The following is a 27,657-nucleotide window of genomic DNA, read 5'->3' on the forward strand; positions in this document are numbered from 1 at the left end:
TTTTATTTATCTCTGATTTTGGATATATAACCTGCTTAACACTTTTATAGACTTTGGTGTGTCTCGGCCAGGTGACAGAACCCAGAGCCTTCCTACATGACCATAGCTGTTAATAGGACGTTAATAAAACAAACAAACAAACAAACACTAATTGTACTGATGTACTTGTTCTTTTAGTTCATTTTTGAAAATGTAAAATAAATAATAGACATAAGCAAAAGACTACGAATATTGTAGTATATTGCTGTAGCGAATTTCAGAAATGTATATATTTTGACTATGTATATGGATAGTGAGTTGTCAAGGTAAAGACAAGTAAATATATAGCACACATGTACAGTACATATTCATGATATTCATCAGTTTTATGTAGCACAAAATAAATGTATAATATTTCCAAAACGATACATTTTTGGAGAGGTTTTATAGAAATATCTTGTTCTATAAATATTCTGTATTTGCATATTACAGAGTTATCTTCCCTAGTGGGTAGGTATTGATTGTGACGTCATGTGTTTGCGAGCATATCGACATACTATCCGGAGAACACGACGTGAATTTCCCCCCACAAAATAATGACGTAACAATAGATAACTACCCGCAAGGGAGCTAACTCTGTAATATAAAAAGACGGTATAATGCTTTATAATGAGTGACCTTACATGATCAACAATTAAATTAGCATTTGATAGGTAATTCCAAGCAGTAGTGATTCTTAATCCATAAAACATGGATAGACAAGATATATTTTATCAACACATCCCTACAATCATTCTACTTTTGTTTCACTTTCCATATTATAAATTTAGCAAAATGAACAACGATGGAAATTAATTCAAAATCTGAATGGTATATGGTGTATACGTTTTTGGTTAAATTGGATTACAATAACAAAATTCAAATTGTGTATAAATTGTTCCCTATTCATTTTATTCCACTAAAATTATCAATGGGCACTAACTGTTATGGGATGGTTATGTATGTGGATTAATAAAGTCTTTAATATCCTAAATAGATATTGACAGTTACACCTTTTACAATATAGTCGCGGTGGCCGAGCGGTTTATATGTCCCAACATACTACTAAGGTCAATCAGCTTAGAGTTGTGAGTTCTGTAGTTGCCTGATACTGACCGCTGCATGGTATTTTTTTGCAGGCTACTCCGGCTATAATACAACTCCTAAACCTGATACGCCCTTGAATAAGCATGACTCTTAATAGGACGTTACACCAATTAAATCATACATTTTGTAATAAACCTTTCAGCTCAATACATTATACAGGTGGCGGCAATGTGAAAACTTAACAACATCATATGTATCTAAATAGTATTAGTCAGTAGAAAACTAGTGTATGTTATAGCTATATATAGGTACGATTTTAGTCTGACTAGGACATGATTCATAAGCCAGCATCATCGTTGAAGTTCCATATGTGTGCGTTGTTCTTAACAATTAATTTTTGCATATATCGAACAATCCTATTGGCTTTAAAATTTACCAAATTCAATAAAGAAAAAAATGACGTCGCTAATTTGTAAAGTCGCTTCCGATTAGCTGTTATAACGGCGTAATATTTTTTAAAAGTGTGCCAAAATGAATTTCGAAATATTTTTAAGATATATATATTAGATTGTTTTATAATAGTTAATTAGCGGTAATCAACCTTATGTTGGTGCCTAAAATACCGCGCTAAAGTACGACAGCATATATATTGTATGTGTCCATCATGATTATAGCGCGAATGTTTAATAGACTAACAAGAAATTCTCTTCAATTAAGTAACATTTTGCATTATTCATCACTTGGGTGAAATTAAAGTGTAATTTCAGTGAACTGAAATGCATGAATATATGTTTTCAAACTTCATGGTTGTTACGTATATGTTTTAGACTGATGCTTACAATTTACAAATCTTGATTTTTAATAATCATGATTTCTATGTTAAAATGCTACATCAGTCGTATTTTGATTTGGTTTTGTTTTATATTTTATTTAAATGTTGCTATCAGTTTTTTGTTCTTGTTTATATGTTGCTTTCAGTAATAAAATGTTGACAGCTATCAATACGCTTTATATTTGTTTTCCATTTCTCGTGTAAATTAACCTACCACTTTGGTATGGTATTAATAAAGCACAGTTGTTATAAGCTGATTCCGCAGGAGTAGTAACTTTTCTGCTACAAACAGTCGGTTTGTATGTGGCAACTGCTTCCCACGTACGTATTAAAATAATCTATGCGTTTGTTTATACTTAAGTTTGTATTTAAAATCAGTCACCTCACCTCATATTTCATTACAATATGCTTACTAGACTATTACTTATGCTTTTCTGTGTGTTTTGCAGTGGGCCTTTGTGAGATTACAACTTATAATGGACAATACCGATGCAACCAGACGCACCACTCCGCACACTGGGGATGGCGTCACATGATGAAATCACCTGTGAAAAGGACGTTACGCGGCACAACACAATTAGATTTGTCATTGTTTCCTTATGCTATGATAATATTATGCGACCCGTGAATATTTTATGTGTTGTTTCGATAACTAGTACGATGTTCTTCTTCAGACTAATAACCAGGCAGCATAAGTGCATTAATATGTGAAAAGTGTAAAAATTCGTTTTAAAAATAAAAGTTGAAAATCGATGATTAATATAATTGTATTATAATGGGTCGAAACCTGGTCATATATGTTCGATAGCCTGTTTTCATTTGATACTGGTCCATTATTTCCTAATAACTCTTCAAAACAGAAAAGTTCCAAATGGTTTGTATTTTTGACACTCAACCGGTATTAAGGGGAACACAACACCAAATGCTGGATGAAGGATATGTGCTGACCATAACTCTTCGAAATAAAGATTAATTATGAAAAATGACTTAACACAATACGTGTACATTTTATCTGTATCGAAAGGGACTTTCTCTTCGAAATAATGATTAATTATGACAAATTGCTGAACACATCACCTGTACAATTTATCTGTATCGAAAGAGATTCCTTGCTACATCACATATCATACACCATCTCAGGTAATGCAAGCCTCATGTCGACCAACTGTTCATTATGTGGTGTTGTATCTGTTTTGTGTTAGTCTAGGTGGATCTTACGGCCTAGTGGCCAGACACTTACATGTGTAGTTCGTTATCTGGACAGTGTTTAAGATATAACGGTACAGACATACAGGGGCTAGTTCTGTAATGATGGGACTGGTATTGTATCCCCATCGGCACACTGTGTTGTGTCTAGATCTGCCTTTCGCCGCCAATGTAATAACACTGCAACACTATGGACCTTTCCACCATGAAAATCGGATAATTCCGAGATAAATGCAAATATATTGCAATGACTTAAATAGGCGTTGTCTGATGTCCAATCCGTTTGATGACTCTGATATAAAAAGAATCACTGTTGAAATGAAATGCATGTACAATGTATATATTTGTCTCTATGTAATTGTGTAAAAACAACTTATTTTCCTGGACAGATTAATGAAATTAGGTACATATATGTTATTGTTGTTTTATAATGGAATACTGACCTTGATCTTTTGATGTTTCCTCCGTATTGGTTATGACATTTATTCGTCATAGTTGTCAACTTATCAAGTACTAAATGCATAAATACGCTTTAGCAACGTCTCTCACAAACCACTAGTATTTAGTATTAAGTATTAATTATAAACAAAGTGATGTTTAGACGGCCAATTGTACATGACTCATTATCAATTTCTTTTTGCATTCCTGAGAATTTGTGTGGTAGTGGTTACAGAAAAAAAATATTATTGAACATAAAATGTTCATGGCTTCCAAGACCAACCCTCTTTTATCATCGTTTCTTCTTCTTTTTGTGTTTGGTTTACCTTGGTCAAATTGATCGATGATTCAAGTCTTAAATTTGTTGCTTAACCAATTTGGCATTATTGGAATTATTTGACCGATATTAATGTCATTAAATCAAGAATACCTAAAAAAATACGAATTTAGACCGATACTTGTGAACAAAAACTTTGCACTAGAACTATGTACTCGGAAAGCAATGTAAAAAGGTTATGATGAAAACTTATTTTGATATTGTTTTTATTCTTCTTCGTTTTTTTGTTATAAATGTATTGACATGCAGACACCATTTTATTTTTTTTATAAACCGAAACGGTTATTTAGTATTGTGACAACATTTCCTTTTTTTCAAAGTAATTTTGATTAGTTGCAGTGTGTTTTATCTCACCAAAATTGATAGATGTACTGATGTTTAACTGTTAAACAGCCTCAATCAGAAATTCCAAGGTGTTGGTTCTCAAAATATTCTTTCTTATAACAAAGACAAATTATACTACATGCTTTTCTTATAGAGCACTATCTGCATCATACTCGCGTCTATATCGTTCTTAATTGAAAATCCTTTCACTGTTTCAGACTGTTTAAAATACAATTAGGAGTATATCACGGACATTGAGGATATTTTGTGGGTTGTTTATTGGCTTGCTGTAAAGCGTTCCTGGAGCGCCCTCCCTAAAAACTGGCCTGATAGCTTTAACAGGCCTCTCCTTGATTATCATAACAATACCTCATAGACAACTGCGATTTTCTATCAATTGCTTCCCTGTCTCCTTCCTGACACTACCCAACAGACCGGCCGTAGATACGTATATACCTATCCTGACTAATGCAGACTTTAAAATACGCATGCGTTCATCGGAGTCTTGGAGAATCTATCGCGCTCAAGCATGACCGTAGTCTGTGGTCTTTATAACCAATACGCTACCCCCTCTCTCTGTATATACCACCTTACATACACACAAACTATGCAACGATTTATCAACGTGGAAATTTATCTTCTAAATATTTCTTAGTTACTCATATCTCAACTATCTGGTGCTAAAAAGTCGACAAGTATGCAAAGCCGCCACAAGTATAAAAATATGAACATTCATGAAAGTTAAGATATTTGCGATAAGAGCAACAACTGATAGTATTTTATCATGATGCATTGGAACATACTTGTATTAGTGTGAATTCCAACAGGTGATGTACGGATTATCATCTAATCCGAAATTTACGTATGAGTGCATCTAAAACGCCCAGGGATTATCATCGAAACAGCCAAAAGTTTAAAAATTCAAATTCTTGGCTCAGATGCGCAGATGCATTTGACCCTTTACTAAACAGGTTTTCCACGCGCATTGGAGTATAACGTACCAAGACACGTGCGAGTCCACACCAGAGAGAGATTTTGTAAGCACGTGTGCGCAATCATTGCAGAACGGCGTTTCATTAGTCCGATCATTCGTCCGTAAAAATCAGTCATTGGTGTGTTAGGAATCTGAATCAAACCATGACCCACGCGCTACGTCACGTGCAGTATTGGGCATGCATGTAGTGAATCCTGTGTGGATTTTATATATGCATTTGTTGTGTTTCGAGGTGTATGTGGATTGTACATAGTAAACGGATATATATACGTGGTATAAGGTAAGTGTTTCGATACATTTAGATATTTGTGTTTATTATTTTAGATAGGAAACTACTTTTTGTACAATCTTATGAAATTTTATATAGTATTTTACCAATATTTGGCACAATTTTTTTTTTCAAAGCTAAAATGTCACCCACTTTTGTATACATTTTCCAATAAGTTATTGAATCGAATCTACAATGCGAACCAGATTTATCTACCTTTGAATATCACCTTTTTAACAATGTCATCTACGATGATTCTGTCCACAAACGTGTCAAATTGTCAACTATGTAATGATATCGAAAACAAAAGTGTAATACCGAAATTAACGCCTACCGAATTTTGACCTATTTCAATTAGAATAAAACCTAAACAAGGTTTCATTTCATTTGTTTACAAAGAAAAGCTCGTATAAAAAGGCCATCCGTTGAATTTATACACAGTATAAATAATAGCTAAACTTCATTTTTAGACAGATAACGAATGGGGTTTTATTTTGGTGTTTTTCTATTTAATACATTATAGACTATTTTTAACTTTAAGTACGGTAAGGTAGACCAACATCCATAGTGATATTCGGATGTTTATACTTGATTTGTTTGGTGTAAACGTTGACGAAAGAATATAGTACAAATTAGTTTTCTTTTACTTTAGTTTACTCTATGTAACGTTTAGCCACAAATGATCCCTAGATAAGCAATGAGCCTTATTGTAACGGTCGGATTTTTTCATAGTTTTTTAAATACAGCCCAAGGTAAGGTAGACCTTTTAGTACAATTAAGCCTTATTTTTAACATAGAATACAGAGCACAGTACGGTAGAGCTACATCCCGATATCACGTTACGTACTGACGAGATAACAAGACAGACGGAAACACTTGATTGTACGGCTGGTGGGATAACTGTAACTAGGATGTTACCTACCATTAGATCAACTATAGACTGGGACACAGCAACCCAACTATAGACTGGGACACAGAAAATCAACTATAGACTGGGACACAGAAAATCAACTATAAACTGGGACACAGAAACCCAACTATAGACTGGGACACAGAAACCCAACTATAGACTGGGACACAGAAAATCAACTATAGACTTGGACACAGAAAATCAACTATAGACTGGGACACAGAAAATCAACCACGTACTGGTACACAGAAAATCAAATATAGACTGGTAGACAGAAAATCAAATATAGACTGGGACACAGAAAATCAACTATAAACTGGGACACAGAAAATCAACTATAGGCTGGGACACAGAAAATCAACCACGTACTGGCACACAGAAACCCAACTATAGACTGGGACACAGAAAATCAACTATAAACTGGGACACAGAAAATCAACTATAGACTGGGACACAGAAAATCAACCACGTACTGGTACACAGAAAATCAAATTTAGACTGGTACATAGAAAATCAAATATAGACTGGGACATAGAAAATCAACTATAGACTGGGACACAGAAAATCAACTATAGACTGGGACACAGAAAAATCAACCACGTAATGGTACACAGAAAATCAACTATAGACTGGTACATAGAAACCCAACATATACACTGGGACACAGAAACCCAACTATAGACTGGGACACAGAAAATCAACTATAGACTGGGACACAGAAAGTCAACCACGTACTGGCACACAGAAACCCAACTATAGACTGGGACACAGAAAATCAACTATAAACTGGGACACAGAAAATCAACCACGTACTGGTACACAGAAAATCAAATTTAAACTGGGACACATTAACCCAACTATAGACTGGGACACAGAAAATCAACTATAGACTGGGACACAGAAAATCAACTATAGACTGGGACACAGAAAATCAACTACGTACTGGTACACAGAAAATCAAATATAGACTGGTGCACAGAAAATCAAATATAGACTGGGACACAGAAAAATTAACTATAGGCTGAGAAATGAAAAATCAACCACGGATTTGTATACAGAAAATCAACCACGGAGTTAATACAGTTTCTGTTATAAAATTCCCCATCATTAGATCAATGACGAACTGATATACAGAAACTCAATTTGTGTTATGATACTTACCAATCGGTTCGAATGAACGACAAAGTTATAAAGTCAAACCTGACCAAGAGGGACAGTGGGAAATGGTCTGAACAACCAAATACCTTTAAACACAGGTTGAACTCGGTCATTTGGGATCTTAGAAAAGCGGTTTTTTAAGCAGGTGGTCTTTGACATCTATTCAGGGTAATTTAAAGATCGCGTCTTTCCTTAATTATCAAAATATCATAGAAATATTTACTTCTTGAAAAGTATATGGAAATTAAGGAATAAACACATTTTTAAACATAATTATATAGATCATTTTGTGTTTAGATCTACTTTTCGCTATGGTAATCGACCAATATCATCAAATCATCGGAGACATACTACATTAACATTCAATATCTACAAACGTAATGCACTGTTTTTTTGTTTCCTTAATGACTAACAGTAACAGAAATCCTTACACTACATTTATAGCGAATGTAACAGAAAAATATACATGCATTCTTTATAATTATATGATGTTTATTCATTATTTTCCAGTCATACTAGTTATGACATATCAAGGATATTAGCTGTGTTGAATTTTGAAAAGTAAAATCTTTCATTGTACAAACTATTTACAAAATTACATGTTCTTCACGAATACAAATTCTGAAACGTTATGCAACTGAAAACGTATAAGCAACATCCAAAACATTTCATCACTCCGTGTACAAGAGTTACAGGAATATAAAAAAAACGGGCAGTGTATATGCATTAAAACATTTCTAGTGGAGAAGGAGCCTATCTATTTCTGGTGGAATCCGTTTATAAATGGCCTAGTGTTAGACCCCAATCAATCTGCTATAGATACTTGGCGTATTTGTATATGGAAAGCGAGCAATGAATGCATTTGTCTTTCTCATCCTTGAAACTTTCATATCTACGCTATTGTTAGCAAACACGTGTTTTAAACCTGAGTCTTAGTTCTCCTTGTTTCCTGACGTAAGCGTATACAAGTGTATGTTAACAGCCTTAGTTAGTATTTGCATATCTACGTAAATTACGTTAACTCTTTCATCAGCAATGATGAAGTTTCATGAACATGGTTCGATCTTTGGTTAAGTGATGTTTTACCTGTTAAAGATGAACGTGATCACATAGACATTGTGTTATCACCTGTATTTCTATTTGAAACAGAAATCATTGGTTGTGTAAGGGTTAGAATAACTGAATATCCAATAATTTATGGATTCACATAATTTTCTAAACACGTTTCAACAAAATATGTAATATTTAAACACATTGACTACCATGTATTACTGCTAAAAACCTTGGTTGTTTGTCAAGCGTACTGATTTCATATATAAAAACAAATTAGTTAAGAAAAGTGTTGTTATACGAGGGAGGCTGGCAAACGTAAATGGAGTATTTGATAAAGCAAACTTTGATGTGTATTTTCTCATTTTAAAATTAAATTAACGCAAATGAATCTATTGATTGAAAAATGACTTTAAACAATCACACCATAGATCATTCGATAACAAATGCAATCGTTCCCATAATTTCATAATCTTAAATAAATTCTTTACGATCTCGGTAAGATGTTTAACAACATATCAATATGTTTATCTTACAAAAATACAGTATAGTTCTAATGGCAAGTGATTCCTGTCATGTAGTTAACTTGTTGGCTTAGTGATAGAAATGAATCAAGTGCCAAGATGCCGTGTCAAGTGTTTGGCACTTACATGTAATACAGGACAATACATGTTTGCTCCGTTCCCACATGGTTCCTTACGATTTCTTTTCCTGCTTGAATGCGCAGATCTATTGACAACTGCAGATCGTAAATATAATTAACAGGAAATATCTTAAGTTTCGTTGTTGGTTTCGGTAATTTACATCGGTCCCTTGTTACTCGGTGCATGAATCATTTTCAAACTCGTTAATGGGACGTCGTTGTTACACATTTGTATCTCTATACCCAACTGTTAATTGATATGGTATGGGTAAGCCAATTAGACAATATGATTTGTACTAGACGATTGTATATATACCTACAAAAACTTCATTTAACCAGTAACTATGTGTGGTATTGCGTTTCACCATCGCAATGTTAATGCAGACTGCCGTCGTCTTCTTAACGCTATTATACCCATCACATATTTATTTAATGTTTCAACTTAGTACTCTCATAAAGATTTGTAGTCCGATGATTTTTATTTTTTATATAAAAAGACGAAAATGACGATATTTCTTTAAGTCGAGCGCATCAACGGGCCAATCCCAGTGTGAAATTAATCGTTTGAGATAAAATACGCATTAACATATTAAAAAATATTGCTTCAGTACCTTTACAACCTTATCTAACATAGAAAACCATACTAACGTTCTAGGCAGGGTGCACTGGTTGATCCTCCAATGACATCCTGAAATTTCCATACATTACGTAAACAAATGAAAGGGAAGAGTTACAGGTAATTATTCAATCATGATTCAGAGCAAACAGGAATATCTTCTGGTATTTAGATTTTTGCAACAATCCCACTTATGCAAGATTTAAATAAGCGTAATATAAATGTTGTATTAAAATAACTCAATTCAACTGAACCTTGGTTCATAAATGTGTAACTGCGATATGTAGAACCAATGTGAAAAGTATAATTGTCATATTACTCCTATTGTAACAGCACAGAACATTATTTGTCTATGACGTTGCCATAAAAAGAAGGCGAAACTGAGACGCCACGAAATAAATGTTTTAAGTACATTCGAATAATTAATGATAAATTACTTAATTAGTCAATTGTAAAGTAGACAGAGTTATACAGTATCTCACTGTATTAATCACTAAACTTCATCACGTTGATGATACATAATTCCATTTCACTTTTCCCACTTAAACAAACGATTCGTAAATAATAGAACGATAGCACTATGTTTCTTTGTGAGAGTGACAACTGTCTCTACTGATAAATCTATTTGCCAACAAGACTATACCGTTTCCTAGCGCACAGTATGATTCCAATGAAATATGTTTAACATCTCGTGCATTTACGACCTTTGACCTTCGCTAACAAGCCTGGTCATTCGGTTCCGCACGTGCTGGCACGAGACACATCTGTTGCTAAGCACCTGCTGCAGTCTATATTTACATGCCAATGTCCCTTTGAAGTGAGCATTAAATACCGAAATCTACATAATGTTCCCCAAATTGTGTACTGCCTTTTCAAAGCTTCCATCAAACTGTAGTTATTTTGGTTTCTTTACCGGCGGTCCTGCGGTAAGTATCAATAGATGTTTGTGAGCAAGGTATCACAGCTCTGCCAATGTAGATCTTAACTGTAGGTTCGAATTGAATGGATCATGTATCTGTTTCGTTAGGACTAATTTATCAGAACAGCTATTTGATTTATATGCTAAGAAATATGTTTCGTATTTGAGTAGCGTTTATTTTTATTTTTCTTAACTTTCTGACTGTTATTTTGAATCGTATGAAAGCTATATATTAGAATTAATAGACAATTTTTGGTATACCGTATTAGACTAAATGAACGATCAAACATGAAGAAAAATGGGGGTTTCAAAAGGACTTTCTAAAACATTACTGCATCAAATAAAAGAATAAACTTTTACATAAATCTAACAAATTATTCCAGTCTGCATATATTATCGTATATAAGTGAATTGTGTCAGGGTCGACTACGGTTAATTTCCGATCTCCACATGAAATTTGAACATTTGATACAGCAATGGTACTCATTCATGTACCACGTGATACCCGATAACGTTTTGGCAGGACTAGTATCTCCAGTGGTGATGGAACGTTATTCTTTGTAACCTTCCCTCTGAATGACGTTAGCGACGTCATTCCATCACCAATAGGTACAATAGTTCCGCACAAACGTTATCGGGTAAGACGTGGTCCGTGAATGAGTCCAATGATATATACAAATTGTAATTGCATTAGTTTTATTTTCATACCTGATAATCGGAGCGCCAAAATAATTCTAACCAGACCCAACAACCAATCATCAACTTTAAGGAAAATTAAATCTTCCATGTTTCCCTATGGAAAATCTTCAGATATAGATTTCCTTAAAGTTAAGCAATAATGATGAAACTAGGGTTTGGAAAGTTACTAAACAGGGATCTAGTCCCGTAATCAAGACAAAAATTTTAAGGGATCTAGTCCCGTAATCAAGACACAAATTTTAATGTCAAACAATTTCAAATTTAGACACAGCCAATCAAAAATGACGTTACAAAATCTTATGTAATAATTGATAGGCTAATTTCTAACCGAAGCCTCAGATTGTTCCATTATCCTAGATCCTGGACATCAGACTCCTCGCCCACCTTACGTCACAATAACATGTTCGTTATCTGTCGGTACAAATGGGTTTCTACTGGGACAGAATCAGTCCTGACACCATCTCCAGGCCGCACTGTTGATAGGAAAACACTGTACAGACGGATTTTACTGACGGGTGTGTTGTTGTAAACGATAACAATCGGCGTACCTAAACATCAGAAACTATATGTAACAAATGCATACTCACAGGCATTTTACATTTCTGTCGGTACATTATAGGTGCACACACACACCCAGCATTGTTATAAGTATTCAGCGAGAAGTTTAAAGTGTGAAATAATTTGACGATTAAACGTTTTTGAGGTATAAATTTGTACGTTCTAACTTCTGTGTCAAATTAGCTATACTCTAGAGAATAGATATTTTACTCCGTCCTTTCTCCTTCCTCTCTTTTCATCCAAGTTTAAGTAACTATCAGATACTTGTTATTATAAAACAGAGCTAGTGCACTATAGTGTTAAACGTTATCACCAGAGTGTATATAATATGGAAACAGATTCATATAAGTATTGAGTATTTTTTCTGTATCTCGACTGTTGTAAAATATATTTCTCCCGCAGGCCACCGTCCAGATGGCAATGAATAACAAACACATACATACTCTCCACAACGCACCGTGCGATGCCTTTTAATCTATGACAATGTTTTAGATTAACAATCAATTTATCAAAAAGTTAATATAACCAATATACAATCTTGGTATCCATACTTCCACAATTGTATAATTAACTAAAATTTAAAACCCGACTGTCCTCGCCCGGTGCGCTGCCTGAACTGCCTTACTTGGCCTACCCAGGTAGCATGCACGTGCATTACACCGCCACCTAGCGGACAACTCACGGGAGAAAGTAATTTCACACTAATTCATTTCACTCAAACGTGTGAAACATTATTGTTAATTTAAAAGCACGAAACAATAGGCATTTTCATTGCATCTAAACTTGTTATATGTCGTAAAGCCGAAGTCAAAAATATTTCGATCACCACCCTCGAGTATACAATTGAAACGACAGACATGTTTTGCTCCTAAACCTGATATTTGTCGTACAGTGTATAAACTAATAAAGATATGCAAATTAACCACCCCCAAACATGCAAAAGATATACACGAAACGGCAGGCATTTCTTTCGATCTAAACATGATATTTATCGAAGAAGGTACACGGAATATGCGGATTTACCACTCCCAAACATGTGAATGAAAAAAATACGAAATAACAGGCTTTTCTTTGCACCTAAATTTCGATATATGTCGTAAAAATATCCATCTTCACCGCTCCCAAAGTAAGTAGTTGTGGTCCATCCTCACACAAGCTACTATCCTAACAAACATCTGGTCCTGATTACAGTACATGTATAATGGCTGTTCATTTACAAAGACCGAGAGGGATTTTAAAAGGAAGATAAAAATGTCAATGCAGATCATAGATAAAATTCTGAAAATTCTGATCAGGTCATTAGAAACAGTGAATGCAAACAGTTTATATCTTTATTGTCATATAATACCTCCTTTGGAAAAAATCTTTGAATACTTTAAATGACTACTTACTCATTAAGAAACGTATTAGACCTACGACTAAACTAGTAGTGGTCTCTCCATCTGTACTTCAGGGATGGGTATACTTACAACCGTGTACAGACATTGTATGTATCACTTCTACTTAGTCCATTCAGTATCGAGGAGTGTCGAGCACCATCCGACAGTTTTGATCAAGATGTTTGTTTGTTTAAAGAGTTTTCTGGGTATGGTGCTTACAATTATTGGGCCACTAATGTCAGATGTATACGACGATTACTTTTCGGAAATACCCACATTTTCCTCCTTTGAACTTCTCCAAAGTCCCAAAGTAGTTCACTACTTTATGTGAAAGAGGAAAAATACGCAAAGAACGTATTACCTATAAGTTCTTTACAAGCATGACAAATGTGAACGCTGAAGTAATCCTTCTTTCGGCCAAGGTTTAGGTGTTGGTAAACCGTCAAATGGACAGCCCAAAAATCTATTTGATTCGATTTACCGTACCTTAATGATACCAATGCATTTGGCTACGGCCAGATAGGACTAGACGCGACGGGATTGGGTGACAATCATGCGGTGGAAGGGGTATACGCATATGTAGCAGAGCTGGACAGGGACGAACATGGGCGATCAGGTAGCTCAATTAGCATAGTATTCGGCTAGTTGTAGATGGTCCATGGCCGCTAGATTCGCCTCGCCTGTTACACATAACATTTTTTTCGGAAAAAAATGCCGCAGATGAATGCTGGTTCGACATTTATCTAATGCACTATACTTGACTGGTTCGGTTTTCGTCGACCGACCATGTAGCACAATCAATGAAGATTCGGCTAGTGGTCAGAGGTCCTGGATTCGAGCCCAGGAGGCTACATTTCATGCTCACCTGTTACATATCAAATATGTCAAACATCTTAACACAGTTGAATGTTTGGTAGACATTCATCCGATGCACTTTACAAACAATGCGATGTAGTAGATCAGATAATATTTGGCGACAAGGTGCTGTTTGCCTTTTATTTCAAAACATTAAGATGTTCTTTTTTCTCATAAATTGATAACTTATCATAAACACCGCAGTGTCTGTAAATATTTTTAGTTTGTAGCTATCACATCCTACATTAGGCTGTTTAAAGTCTTATCGATAACACTGACGTAATACGATGATGTATCTGATACTTGTCAGACTGGAAACAAACATACACATCCCGCAACAGGTTTCTTACAAACTTCGTCATATCTGCTGCTACGATCCTTTGACGTTCATTCCAATGGAAAGTAGCTGAACAAACACTTTCCACAAAACACTTAAGTGTCTGTCAGAAAATCCTTACCTGTAGTCGGAATCCAAAAGGATTTAATCTCTGACCCTTTTCCAAATACATATACTTCACATTGAAAATAAATATAAACCATGGGATCCTACACACAGTCGAATGAATATGTATAAATAAGATGGTTTATTAGTTTCATCCCAACCATTCATCTATTGCTATTTTATGCAATTAATCGAAGGTATTGTATGCAAATGAAAAGAAAACACCACGAAGCCATATGCTTCAACCTAAAACCTATTTTAGATCTACATTATTGCAATTAATCGAAGGTATTGTATGCAAATGAAAAGAAAACACCACGAAGCCATATGCTTCAACCTAAAACCTATTTTAGATCTACATTATATTCACAAAAACGTTCCTTGCTTAATATTATTTGTTCTAGCTTAATCAGTCATTAGATTCTCGTTTCAAATCAGTTTCATATCTTGCAATGATTTTCTGAAAAACGACCAGTCCTAATTAAACTCAATAGGGACCTCTTATATTTATTTTATCAACACTACTAATAGTATTTTTACGGGAATTTTATTAGCTTCTTAATGTATAAGTATACCACCGAGTGATGATCAGATTCCATTTACATTCGATTCAGTTCAACTTTAATAAAACTGGGACTTCTTACATTTATGTTTATCACACAGTGGTAATAGTATTTTTACGACAAAATAATTAAACTACGTTCATATACATATACGAATAATTGGTATCGATTTATGTTTAAGTTATTTGAATAGGTGAAGCATGAGTTTTGTTGAAATAACAACCAAACAAACAAACCATTTTCGAAAATCCATAAAGGCTAAAAACTGTATTGTATATTTGTCTACATCTAATTCATTCCCAATTAAAAATTTACAATCATTGTCTGACAAGCAAAGGAAACCCCCGAGCGAAATGACCAACAATCATATACATATATAATCACTACATATAATCTTGACGTATTTGTTTGAGTGTACGTTCAAATTTTATCAAATATTGATAAAGATAAACAATTAGATCACAAAAAACAGTAGAAACACTGTGTATACAATTATATAGCCTTCCCAACCAGTGAATCATTCACAAAACTTTTTCATTAACACATAAGTTTACGTACAGTGATATAAATTACAGCACTTGATAACACAAACATACATGTACTAAATCAAATGAAGCTAATATAATGATATTGTTTACTCGGGGTGCAATTTATTTCAGTCCTTAGTCGTTAATTATAATATACGTCTCGAAATATAAGTATCCATGTGCAAGGCGTATATCCGTAAAATTGGGGTTATTGCAATATTTGTCCATAATAGATAATTTGTCTATTTTTGTATCTGTTATAAAACTTATACAAAACTATTTATTCCACACTTCTCGTATTGCTAGAGACTGACATCGTACCTGAGGCCAGTCTTTACATATGTGGGGAAGGTTTTGTGCTCTGCTCCCATAACCAAATCATACTATTGACAATAAAAACGACGCTGATAGTCTCGCTTATCGCCCTGCCAAACTAGAGTGTGGCTGCAGTGAGATATCACTTTAAAATAGACAAAACGGTGGTACTGTTACCTAAAATACATGTTTGAAAAAGGCAAGAAAACATCAAATATCTGACAGTCTGACTTTATCCTTCATTACTTGTCATCGCCTTATTTTTTGTCGTGAGTTGTCATTTCATGCATTCTGTTCCCTAGTTGGAATACGCCATAGTCTATAACCATTCAGCTTAAATGAGGTGAGACGTTTGGCTGTTCGTTGTCAGTATCATGTGGCCTTTTATGTTGTGCTATTCGGTGTCTTGGACGATGTATGTATATGCATATGAAACCGGCAATATGACATGAGGAGACATCACACGAACACATGCCGTATACTTCCAAAATCCCAAAATAGGTTTGTTACCTCCAAACGCTATGAACGACCTTCCTTAACTTACTCTAGTTATTTTAACCATAACTCAAACACAATCCTTTTTTATCAATGACGTTCTCGATATTAAGGATTTATTCGAAAGACCAATTATACCCTGGATACTAAAGGAAACACCATACATTAACTTGTAGTACATTTTAAGAATAATGTGACTCTTTGATCCTTTACTAATGGCTATCAACAAAATATTCAGAACCAGGATATATACTTTAAAACCTTACTAATGTAAATAGAAAAGTTAAAGCGAAATATTGGCCCACTGGATACGTTTAAATGTAGGTCACGAGTAGAGTATCATGTAATTGGTAATAGATTCCCCACCGAGCTTTCCTTTGGCAACAGATCACACGTGCTGGGGAATATGTATGTTATTTTCCCAATTTTCCGACAAGACAAACTATTTATTTTGCAATGAAAGTTTAGTTTTGAAAATACGCTCTCTATGACAGAGGATACAAACACACAACGCCTTTTGTGTAAGAAAGCGATCTTCTTCATAACGTTATGATTTAATTTTACAAGTGATTTAGTTTGATTGCCATCAGTTCCTTTGATCTCGGTGCAATAGAGTGATATACTATTGACTATTGCCTGATCTTTAAATCGGTGCAACCGAAACAAACGTCTACCTTAAACGATTTAAATCTAAGTGACCAACTGCGATATAGTGATGGAAATGACTAATGTGTCATCTTCAATTTAAAGCAACTAATATATTTATCTATTTTAAAACATATACATTCAAATGACAATAACTATTTTTAATTCACTCTCAAACGATGCGAAAACATACTGTACAATAGATGATGGTATGTTTAGCAATTTAAAAACTATCAAGTTTGATCAATTATGCTTATAGTATATATATCCTTACGAAGTGGATAGGTGGCATAAAAAGTGAACAAAATAATACTGCAGCTGTTTTATTTGTTATCAAGTATAAAACTTATCATCACTGCTTGTCCACAAATACACGTATGGTGCTACACACCTTTCTGGTCAGGGCCGCGGTAGCCGATTGTCCCGACATATTACCACAGGACCTCCACCTTTGGGACGCTAGTTCGTATCCCATGTGGGCCAATGGCCAGGTACTGACCTCTGGCGGTAAGGTGTTTTTTCTGGGAACTCTGGTTTTCCTCCACCAAACCTGGTACATCCTTACATGATGTTAACAGGACATAAAAACTAAAAAAAAGTTCATATTGTTTGCATTGATATCCATTGAGTGTTTAACTAGTCATTGACGTTCTAACAACTGGGAATTGTATAATATTCACGTGTTAAGGACTTCAATTTTAACCACTAATTCATTCATAAAGTGCTTTAATCAAATATGATGAAAATTTTGATATACCCGGTTTGAAGTAAAATTGACGATTTCATCTTGATGGATTTCAATTACTTATGAAATTGAGACTACAAGCGAATCAAAACAAACAAAAAACTGTTTTATGATTAGGCTTACATTGCTCTTGTAATAAATATTTTATCTCTGTTGCTATCTTACAATGTCTTGTCAGTTTGAGTATAGCTCTGTTAATATATAAGCAATCAAAAACCATATCCATACAATGTAATTCCTCATTTCGGGATATCAAAAACAAAATTTTTGATACCTCACTAAATGACCGTATATCCCAAGCTCTTATTGGTGTGATGTACTTCACGATAAGTTATATTCATATTATGCCAGTCGAAGTTGCTAGTGTTTGTTTCGGCAGATTGAATGTAACGTCAGAATACCATACGGGCCTGTTATTCTTATGTTCTCGGTCAACTAGCCAATTATGAGGTTATTAGATGTTCTGATGATCCTCCCTTGACTTGTCTGTCGGTCATCATCTGTTTTTGTTAACACGATAACACTCATAAGTCATCATTGGAATGTCTCTCGCACTTGTATTTGAAGAAACAATCAGTGACTGCATATCTAGGAAATGGTTTGATTAAGATATCCACAGCGACGCTTGAGAAAATAAACAAAGGAGGAACTTTGAATAAAACCGTTACAATCCGGAAATCGGTATAGTTGCAATAAAAATAGAAAAATTATCTATGTATTAAAGAAAAGATATTTTCAAATTCAAAGTGTTACCATTGCTGTACTTTTCGAAATCATCTTTCAGTTGAGCGAATATGACAAAAAGATAAAAATAAATGTCTTATATAGATATATTTGTTTCTGCGAGGTAATTGGGTGACTAGATTTACCGTAACAGATACAACCATCTAATATACACAGACTAACAAACATAATTTCAGAAATAAATATCTTTTACAAATTAGCAATTATATTAACATTCGACGACGAACTGGAACAATCAATCAGTTATAATACTAATGTTAAATGATTAACGTATTTCTATGGAATTAAAGAACATGTCTGCTGATATGATTGCTTGGTTTATCGCTTGCATATGGTGCATAAATATTCACATCAATAAATTCTACCTGCCGATATTTCGAACTGTTGTCACTGTCAGAAAGCTTAAACAGCTGTCGTAATGTTTGCCAAATTTCGACATGTGTATTTTACATACACTTTCCTTCCATTGGATATACCACCTGTGGATGATATTCAGTTGCGAATTCTATACCACAGTGTCTGGCGGTAGATTCCCACTTAAACTATCAAATTAGTCATGTAGCTTGTTACGTGTTATATATTATGAGTGATAAGAAATGCTTTCGATTCAAACATGTGCATAGATTTCTATACGCATATACAAATTACATTCTGGCACTTCTTTCCACCTTTGAGCTAAAACAAGATCTAAAAGCGTATAATATCGGTACATGGTATATGGGCGACCTAACAATATCGAAGGATTTTGGCGTTGCTGTATCACTCCGCGATACACCTTCGTCACCAGATCCGACAGGTACTTATAGCCGGGCACTATCTCATCTGTATGTCGGATCAATTGCAGGAGAAACGCGCCAAAAACGAACAGCTATCTCGCAACATTATCTGAATACGTCACTTAAAATTTTAAAAACTTTCTGTATTAACAACTGTAGATAAACGGTCGCTTAAATCTGTTGGCACCGTAGACACATAGCTATCACGTCGCTGTATCTCAGCCATCAATCTGTGGGATATAGACCTCGGTAACGATCAAGGTGATGTTAAAAGGCGGAAGGATACGGGTGATTGGTCTACAGGTGTTGGTTAGAGTGTGAACTGGTATAGACTAGGATAATGTGTGATATTTCAAAGCAGTTCGTCAAGTTATAAAGACACCCTTGAAAATCTGTAAAATTGTTTAATTAATACCTTCAAACTTAGATTTGTTTAACTGCGTTTAGTTAGCTGATGTTAACAAATATAAAAAATATGCTGTAAAAAAAAGATAATGCAATACTTCATGACAATTATTTTAGCTATAAATTCACCCTTGAAGATCTGTAAAATTGTTTAATATGTATTGCAAACCTTCAATTTGCTGAAGTTAGAAGTGTGGCAAAAAGACCTAAATTGTCCTTTAAAATGACATCAAACCTAGATGATAGACGAACGTCCATCTATCATTTGTTGCAGGTCATCTTTTAAATGGGTATTGACGTTAATTGTAAACCTAAAGTATCTTGATGATCTGTAAAATATTGATCAAATAATATCCAAAGACAAAGAATCTGTGCCTGCTGGTCAATCAACCAACTGCATCCCTCTAGTTTAGCAACCACAGACAACTTAGTGACCATGTAATTGTATAGAGTCGTGGGAAGGTGAAGAAAGCGTAATTACTTCACTGCACATCTAGATAAGTCGAGCTAATAATGACACGCCGTTATCACGATAACGAGACATCTAAACCTATTAATTCTACCACTGTCTCCGTTAGTGGTTAATGAATCTCTTTATGAAGGATTGTGCCTGCCTTTTAATGCTACCCTCAACACGTAACCAATGTCGGGAAAAGGCCTTCAATTTATTGGTTTCACAGATACTTAACATGGCGCCTTCCGACACGGTATTTAGTTCTGTCTTTATTAAACTGGCACAAGATCTGTTTCATTTCCAAGTTCAGCCATTATGTGTACGTTTTCATTAGGTGCAGTTAAGTCTAATGAAATGAGCCATACAAATCACAATGATGTGAATGAATGGACTGTCGTGTGGGTGCGCCAAGGTTCCGACTTTTCACTTATGTTTTAGTAGAATGTTTTTGTGACTTTCTAGGTCCGCTTGGACATTACGTCACGTACACTTACTGCCAAAGACAATGCAATATTCGTGCCATGTTCATATGAACCTGACGATACGTTTTATTATTTCTTTACGTGTTTCCCGATTGTAACAGCCTTCAATTGATAACCTTTTAACAAGATTGGTGAAATGGGTTTTGTTTACCCCATACTTATAATTGCGTCTGCCGTTACGGTATTTAGGTTTTCGTTTTTAATACTGAAACACATTAAACTGTCTTGTAAAGGCTAACCACTGTTTAACAACATGCAATCAACATGTAGTTTATTTTAATGCAATGAACCATATGAATCGCAACATTGTAATGGCCTGTCATGTGAGTGTGCCAAGGTGCCGACTCTTCACTTATGTTTTAATATCTTATTCGTGAGATTCTGAGTTGTGCTTGTACATCAGTTGCATAAGTTTCTACTTACTGCCTACGATAAAGCAACGTTTTGCCATGTTTTCATGGAAATAACGACGTGCTTTAATTATCCATATGTTTCACCCTAATGCTAGCAAACAACAATGCTAACCTCCTTTCATGATTGAGGAAGGACTTTTCTTGTTATACTCATAATTGCGTATGTCGTTACGGTATTTAGTTTTGCGTTTTTACGCTGGCAAATATAAATCTTTCTCTTTAGTTCCATCGTCAATCACCTCTAACAACTTTTGAACAAAGCGCAGTTTATTCTAATGCAAAGAACAACACAACCCACGATAAAATGAATGAATCATCTGCCATGTGGGTGTGCCAAGATCCGACTTTCCTTAATTGTTTTAATATCTTATTTGTGTGACTTCCTAGTTGTGCTTGGACATCAACTGTACAATTTTATACTTACTGCCAAAGATAAAGCAGCATTCGTGCGATGTTTACATGAAAGTAACGACGAGTTTTAATTATTGATATGTTTTACCCTGGTGCTAACAAACCGCCATTGCTAACCTTTCATGATTGAAGACGGATTTTCTTCTTATACTAATAATTACGTCTGTCGTTACGGCATTTAGTTTTGTATATTTAACACTGACACGGATGGAAATTGCTCTTTTGATTTTGAAGAATCACCACTTCTAACAACTTTTGAACAAAGTGCAGTTGATTCTCATGCAATCAGCTATACAAACCACAATGATGTAAATTGATGGCCTGTCGTGTGGGTGTGCCAAGGTTCCGACTTTTTCCTAAAGGTTTTAATATCTTATTTATGTGACTTCTGAGTTGTACTTGGACATGAACGGCACAAGTGTATACTTACTGCCAATGATAATGCAATATTCGTGCCATGTTAACATCAAAGTAACGACGAGGTTTAATTATTCAGATTTTTTACCCTGGTGTTTAAAATGATAACCTTTTGACAGTTTTTTTATTATTACACTGGCAAAGATTTTCTGTACACGTTTCGTCACTGTAAATAACTTTCAAGCAAAGTGCAGTTTATTCTTCTTAAATGAGCCATGCAAATATCAATGAATGAACTGTCATGATTGTGTGCCAAGGTTCCGACTCTTCACCAATTTTCTAATTTGTCGTTACGATTACTTTCAACGAAAACACAATATTAATGAGTATTAGTGTTCTGTTTGTCCTGATGTCAAAAATCAACAAAACAGGATTAGGGAATTACATTTTTACTTAACACTGCGTCTGTCGTTACGATATTTAGTCCTGGGTCCGTTACACTGATACAGATGAAAGTTAAAAAGTTAAGCCAACGGTTAACAGTTATAAATACAGTTTATTCCAATGAAATGAGCCATTTAAATCACTACAATTGACTGTTATATGTGTGCGCCAAGGCTCCGACTTTTCACTTATGTTTTAATATGACGTCTCTGGGTTTATGAATTTCACTTTTTGCATCAACCATAAAATGTGGCTTACAATCAATACTAATACAATTGTATTGACTTTTGTACTTGAAAAGTGGCGACGTACTATATTTTTGTTTGTATGTCTCGATGATCAGAGCCTGCCATTTATACCTTCTAAGAACACGTGTTTAGTATAGTTTCATCAGTTTTCATCTAAAGCACCGTCTAATACAAACTCCAATATGTTAAGTAACGTCCTAACTAATTAAAGATCCCGTCTATTAACAACCTGTAATAAAATTCCGGAACTCGTTTAAGTGGTTTCTCCTACGTTCTCTTCTTTTTTATCGTTACATAATATTTAATTACGTCGCTTTTAACATCTGAAGTAAATCAATGTCGAGAAATAGGGTCTTTATTTATATCGTAAACATCAAAGCAAACCTCATAAAATAATTATTATTCTTTATATGAAACATATCAAATACAAATTAACCCCTATCAGGTACTCAAAAACGCCTATGCAGCATATTTAATATTAACACACTTAATGTATAATATGTGTTAGATCTTAAAGCTGATAATTTTTGTAGCTAAGTACAAAGTATCACCTTTTTGGTAAGTTAAATGGCTCTCATCAGGAGCAAATATATAGTGTGTAATATTAAATGTACTTTAAGATAATAATCAAACGTCTGATTTCAGTTACGTTGGAACGTGGATATTGATAGCTGGCTAAATAATATCAATAATGTTTGTCAAATTAATTGCTCAATCAAAGTCATATATCCACGACCTAAATCATGGCATAGTTCCGGTATTACTAAAATAATTCTGAATAAAATATTTCCCACTCGTTCATATATATTTTTTACCCAAATTGGTCTACTTCTTCTGTGTTCGTATGTTATGTATTAAAAATCGTCATTATACTCGATTACTCGTTGACAAATAAGTATAATCCTAAACTACGAACAACTTGAAGCAAAAACGTGAGCCCCTAGTAGTCATCAGTAATCACCCAATTGTCACGGCATAAGTGGCCACCCGCAATTGTCCAACCATATGTAGCCACAGGCAATTGCACAGTCATAAGTAGCCACCCGCGATTACCCCGTCATAAGAAGCCACCCACAATTACCCCGCCATAAGTAGCAACACACAAATGTCCAAGCATACGTAGCCACCCGGAATTAGCCAGTCACAATTAGCCATCCACAATTGTTCCGCCAGATGTTGCCACCAGCAATTGCCTCGGCACAAGTAGCTGCAATTGTCCCGCCATATGTAGACACCCGCGAATACACAGTCATAAGTAGCCAGCCGCAATTACCCCGCCATAATTAGCCACCGGCAATTCCCCGATATAAGTACATGTAGCTACCCGCAATTACCCCATCATAAGAAGCCACCCAAAATTTTCCCATCATAACTAGCCTCCCACAATTCCCCGACATAAGTAGCCACCCACAATTGCCATCTTCATTGCTATGCATCCATAGAACGTATCGCTAATTCTTTATACACATCCGGACTTCCCCTACAAGTTCATTCTAATGATTATTTGTCATGTTCGTAATGAAACTTGAAAACACTTAACCTTCCCGATGCCCTGTAGTTATATTCAGATTAAATTAAACTTTTTACGCGTGCTTTAGATATTAGAAAGTATCAATGTTGTATCCGCTGACCTTATGTATGTAAGATGGCGAATATAACATGACAGTCCCGAACCAAAGTTTCTATAAAAGTTGTATACTCAGAAGTCCCGTGCATAAATACTGCTCTTTGGTTTTAAAGACATGGCATGTGTCGGCATTTATATTTAGAACATGCATTATCTCGCACGTGACTCTGCATAGAACCACTGAAGTAATTTGTTCATTATGTTTGTAATATCACTCACTCAAAATCAATGTAAACTGCAATTTATCATAGCATTTCTGAGTGCCCCCTACGACGAGACGAAGAGCTGACTTTTATTACTAGCTTCCGCAGTTTCGTACCTGCAAATTCATTCAAGCCCAAGATGTTTAGTTTCGGTCGATTGGCAGTGTTGATATCATTCTATTTTTATCCTTTATCACTTGTAGTGATTGTCATAGACAAAGGGTGCTTGTAACGCACCTACTAAGCTTTTTGAACGCAAAACAATATTTATAATAAGAATACAATTTACTGCAAAATAGTTACTCTGATGTATGCACGAATGCATCATTGCAATGATAAGATGTTATAGTGCACAGAGTTTGCTGCAGCTTTTGGAATTGGAGTTCAATGAAAAGAATATTACTGCTGCAAATATTTAATAAGTTAAAGCATTTTGCGGCAGCAAACTCGGAATAAAATAATAATAAAATATCTACGTTGAAAACATTGTGCAACTTACTTAGGAGTCGGGGATGGTGAATGGTTTATTCAAGATATAACAGTCGAAGAAGAAAAAAACCGTCTCTTTCAGGGAAACATGTGCAGCATGGTGAGTTATTATCCCTTAGAGTTGATTTATAAGTATCCTTAACTCTTGTGTCTACCTCATATAATAGCTACCTGTCTAAATTTTAAATGTTTCAATCACCACGCCACTCGGCCGTCGATAAGATAAGTGTTGAAAGTTGTGATTTTGAATGGTAACTGATATCATTGAAGTAAGAAAAAAAATCCCCGTCTAACTCACTGAACACCCTCCATCAGTGATAGGTGTCTATTTCAACGTGGCCTCTATGCTAACGTAATCAATATGGCTACCCACATGGCGTAATAAACCTTGGTTGGTCTAACAGTAAAATGCATTCTTATTTTGAAGTAAGTAAACTAAGCATACGCAATTGTTTTCTGTTAAGCAGACAAAAAAGCCCATAACAATGATTTTGTTTCAAATTATTATTTTCAACATCAGCGTGAACTTTTTATTAATTTGTTCATTCATTCAATTATCATTTATTATTTTGCCTCGACAGAAATGTTCTATGAAGTCATCTTCTTTTACTCCGATTTTGTTGAAGGTCATTACGAGAATAGTACAGACAACTTCTGTTACGATGATGTATGTAGAGATATATTTACTGAATTTATTTCCTTGTACTTGCTGTTCTTAATATGTCATTTATGTAGATAAAATGCATCGGTATACAGTTATTTCACAAACATCAAGTTAAGAAATATTCAAATCACCAGGCTTTGTATAGAGTTCACAAAAATGCTAATTACTACGACAGTATGCATTAAGGACGGAACAGCTGTGATGCTATGTGTATGCTATGTCCGATTTCGATGGTGGTTACATTCTTCTGTTACAGATGTTACCAATGATAATATTGTAATTGCTATCTGCTATGTTTGTATATGTTACTATTGTAATATGGCATGGGACGCTTTCCATTTGTTTAGGTGATATTATGAATAGTATGTCGGCATAGTATGAACAAAGGTCTGATCGACAGAAAAAACATTCGTCTTGTTATATAAAAAACTTAATTTGAATTATTTTATGTGATAGGTGACGAAATCCGTTTCGTATTAAATTTTCGCTTATTTTTTACTGGGTATTGTTGCCGAAGTTTAAATGTGGTTGTTTTTTATGACACTTTTTGGTTTTCTGTTGAAAGGATAAGTATAGAAAGCACATTAATGATGCTGGCCAAAGAGTCCAATGATCAGTTGCTAAAAATCAACTCTATGTGTTTTCCTTAAAAACGTCCACAAATCACTCATGTTTACAACGCCCATATTAGCATGTAATGTAAGCATACAAAGTGGGTACGTGGGGACGAAAAGGCTACCGATAAAGTCTTGGTGTTTGCTGTGTTTTGCCACAGGGATGATATTCATTATACATTAAATAAGTCGTATCCTTTACTGTTAAAAAGGAAATTGTATGCATAGACAGGGATTTTATTTTGCAGTAAAAATCTTCTCTCGAGTGAGCGTTAAAGATCTTCCATGCGTAATCGACAACAGGTGCTATTCACAATTAAAACAGCAGTAGCCATGTCTTTAAATTTTCAATGTAACAGGTTGTATTTCAAGCAGATAAACAACCAACTATAAGAAATGAAATCTTCCGCACGTCATAAAGACAAGTTTAGAGTTATGCCCCTTAGATATTCATCCGGGATCTATATACATGCTCGTCTATCGTTTGATGGAGGCAATCTATCAATCAAGATATAGCTTCAAGAATACAATTTATGGAAAAGAACATGAATTTTTGGCAGGTAGCAGTAAATCATTATCTCAAGAACTAGAAGATCGGTATCTACGGCTTTGAGTTGCAGACCCTAGGACGAAGTTTACTTTCGAGTTACGTAATGATAGGGATATATCAATACGCAGGTTGTTCTGTGAGCGCAGCAACTGTTGTACAGGAGACTTGGCGGGTAGGGTCAACAGTAATGATCTATAAATATGACCAGCGAACAGTTGTTCTCGAAAATATCTTGGGAATTTATTAGCAGATATGTTATTTATCATTCTGTAAATCTATTTACGTTTTAGCAAATGTTTTTATAGCTCAACAATAGGATAGCGCAGCCAAATAGCTATTCAGTTCATACAGACACAAAGGATGCCTCTATTCATTTTAAGATAACGATATGCGTTTGCTTCATCATTTGTCGTCATGGCAAGGCACAATAATTTATCAAGGATATGGTGTTTTTCTGAGGTTTTGGTTTCATTTCAGGTTCGTTTCTGCCTTGATTAAATACGGCTTTGTGAATTTCAAAAATAAGTTAAAAATAATTTATGCATTATGTGTTGTCATCTAAAAAAAATGTCAAAATATATACTTTTATTGTTCGTATGTCATTTGGAGATTGTTGTTATTTTTTCTTTAAATAAAACAAATGTAGGTCTAACTTGACATAACTTAGAGATCAGACAAAGAAATAAAAATAACAAATTATCGTTTAGTTTTAACCCTCATCACTGTTTTCCTTTCCCCATTGTTTGTATTAGTGTTACGAATACACGTACATCTAAATTGAAACTAAAGTGTC

The 27,657-nt window shown here is 34.7% G+C and overlaps 1 protein-coding gene across 1 annotated transcript in view; it reads left to right on the forward strand.

Moving 5' to 3' along the window:
- The first annotated feature begins 4,809 nt into the window (after positions 1–4,809).
- The window catches only part of LOC138310658 (innexin unc-9-like), a 176,738-nt gene continuing 153,890 nt past the window's right edge, over positions 4,810–27,657 (forward strand). Inside the window, exon 1 of the mRNA XM_069251946.1 lies at positions 4,810–5,476. The gene's annotated coding sequence lies outside the window, so the exon portion shown is untranslated. The remainder of the gene's footprint in view (positions 5,477–27,657) is intronic.

The sequence above is a fragment of the Argopecten irradians genome, chromosome 16, assembly GCF_041381155.1.
Source record: "Argopecten irradians isolate NY chromosome 16, Ai_NY, whole genome shotgun sequence".
Classification (NCBI taxonomy): domain Eukaryota; kingdom Metazoa; phylum Mollusca; class Bivalvia; order Pectinida; family Pectinidae; genus Argopecten; species Argopecten irradians.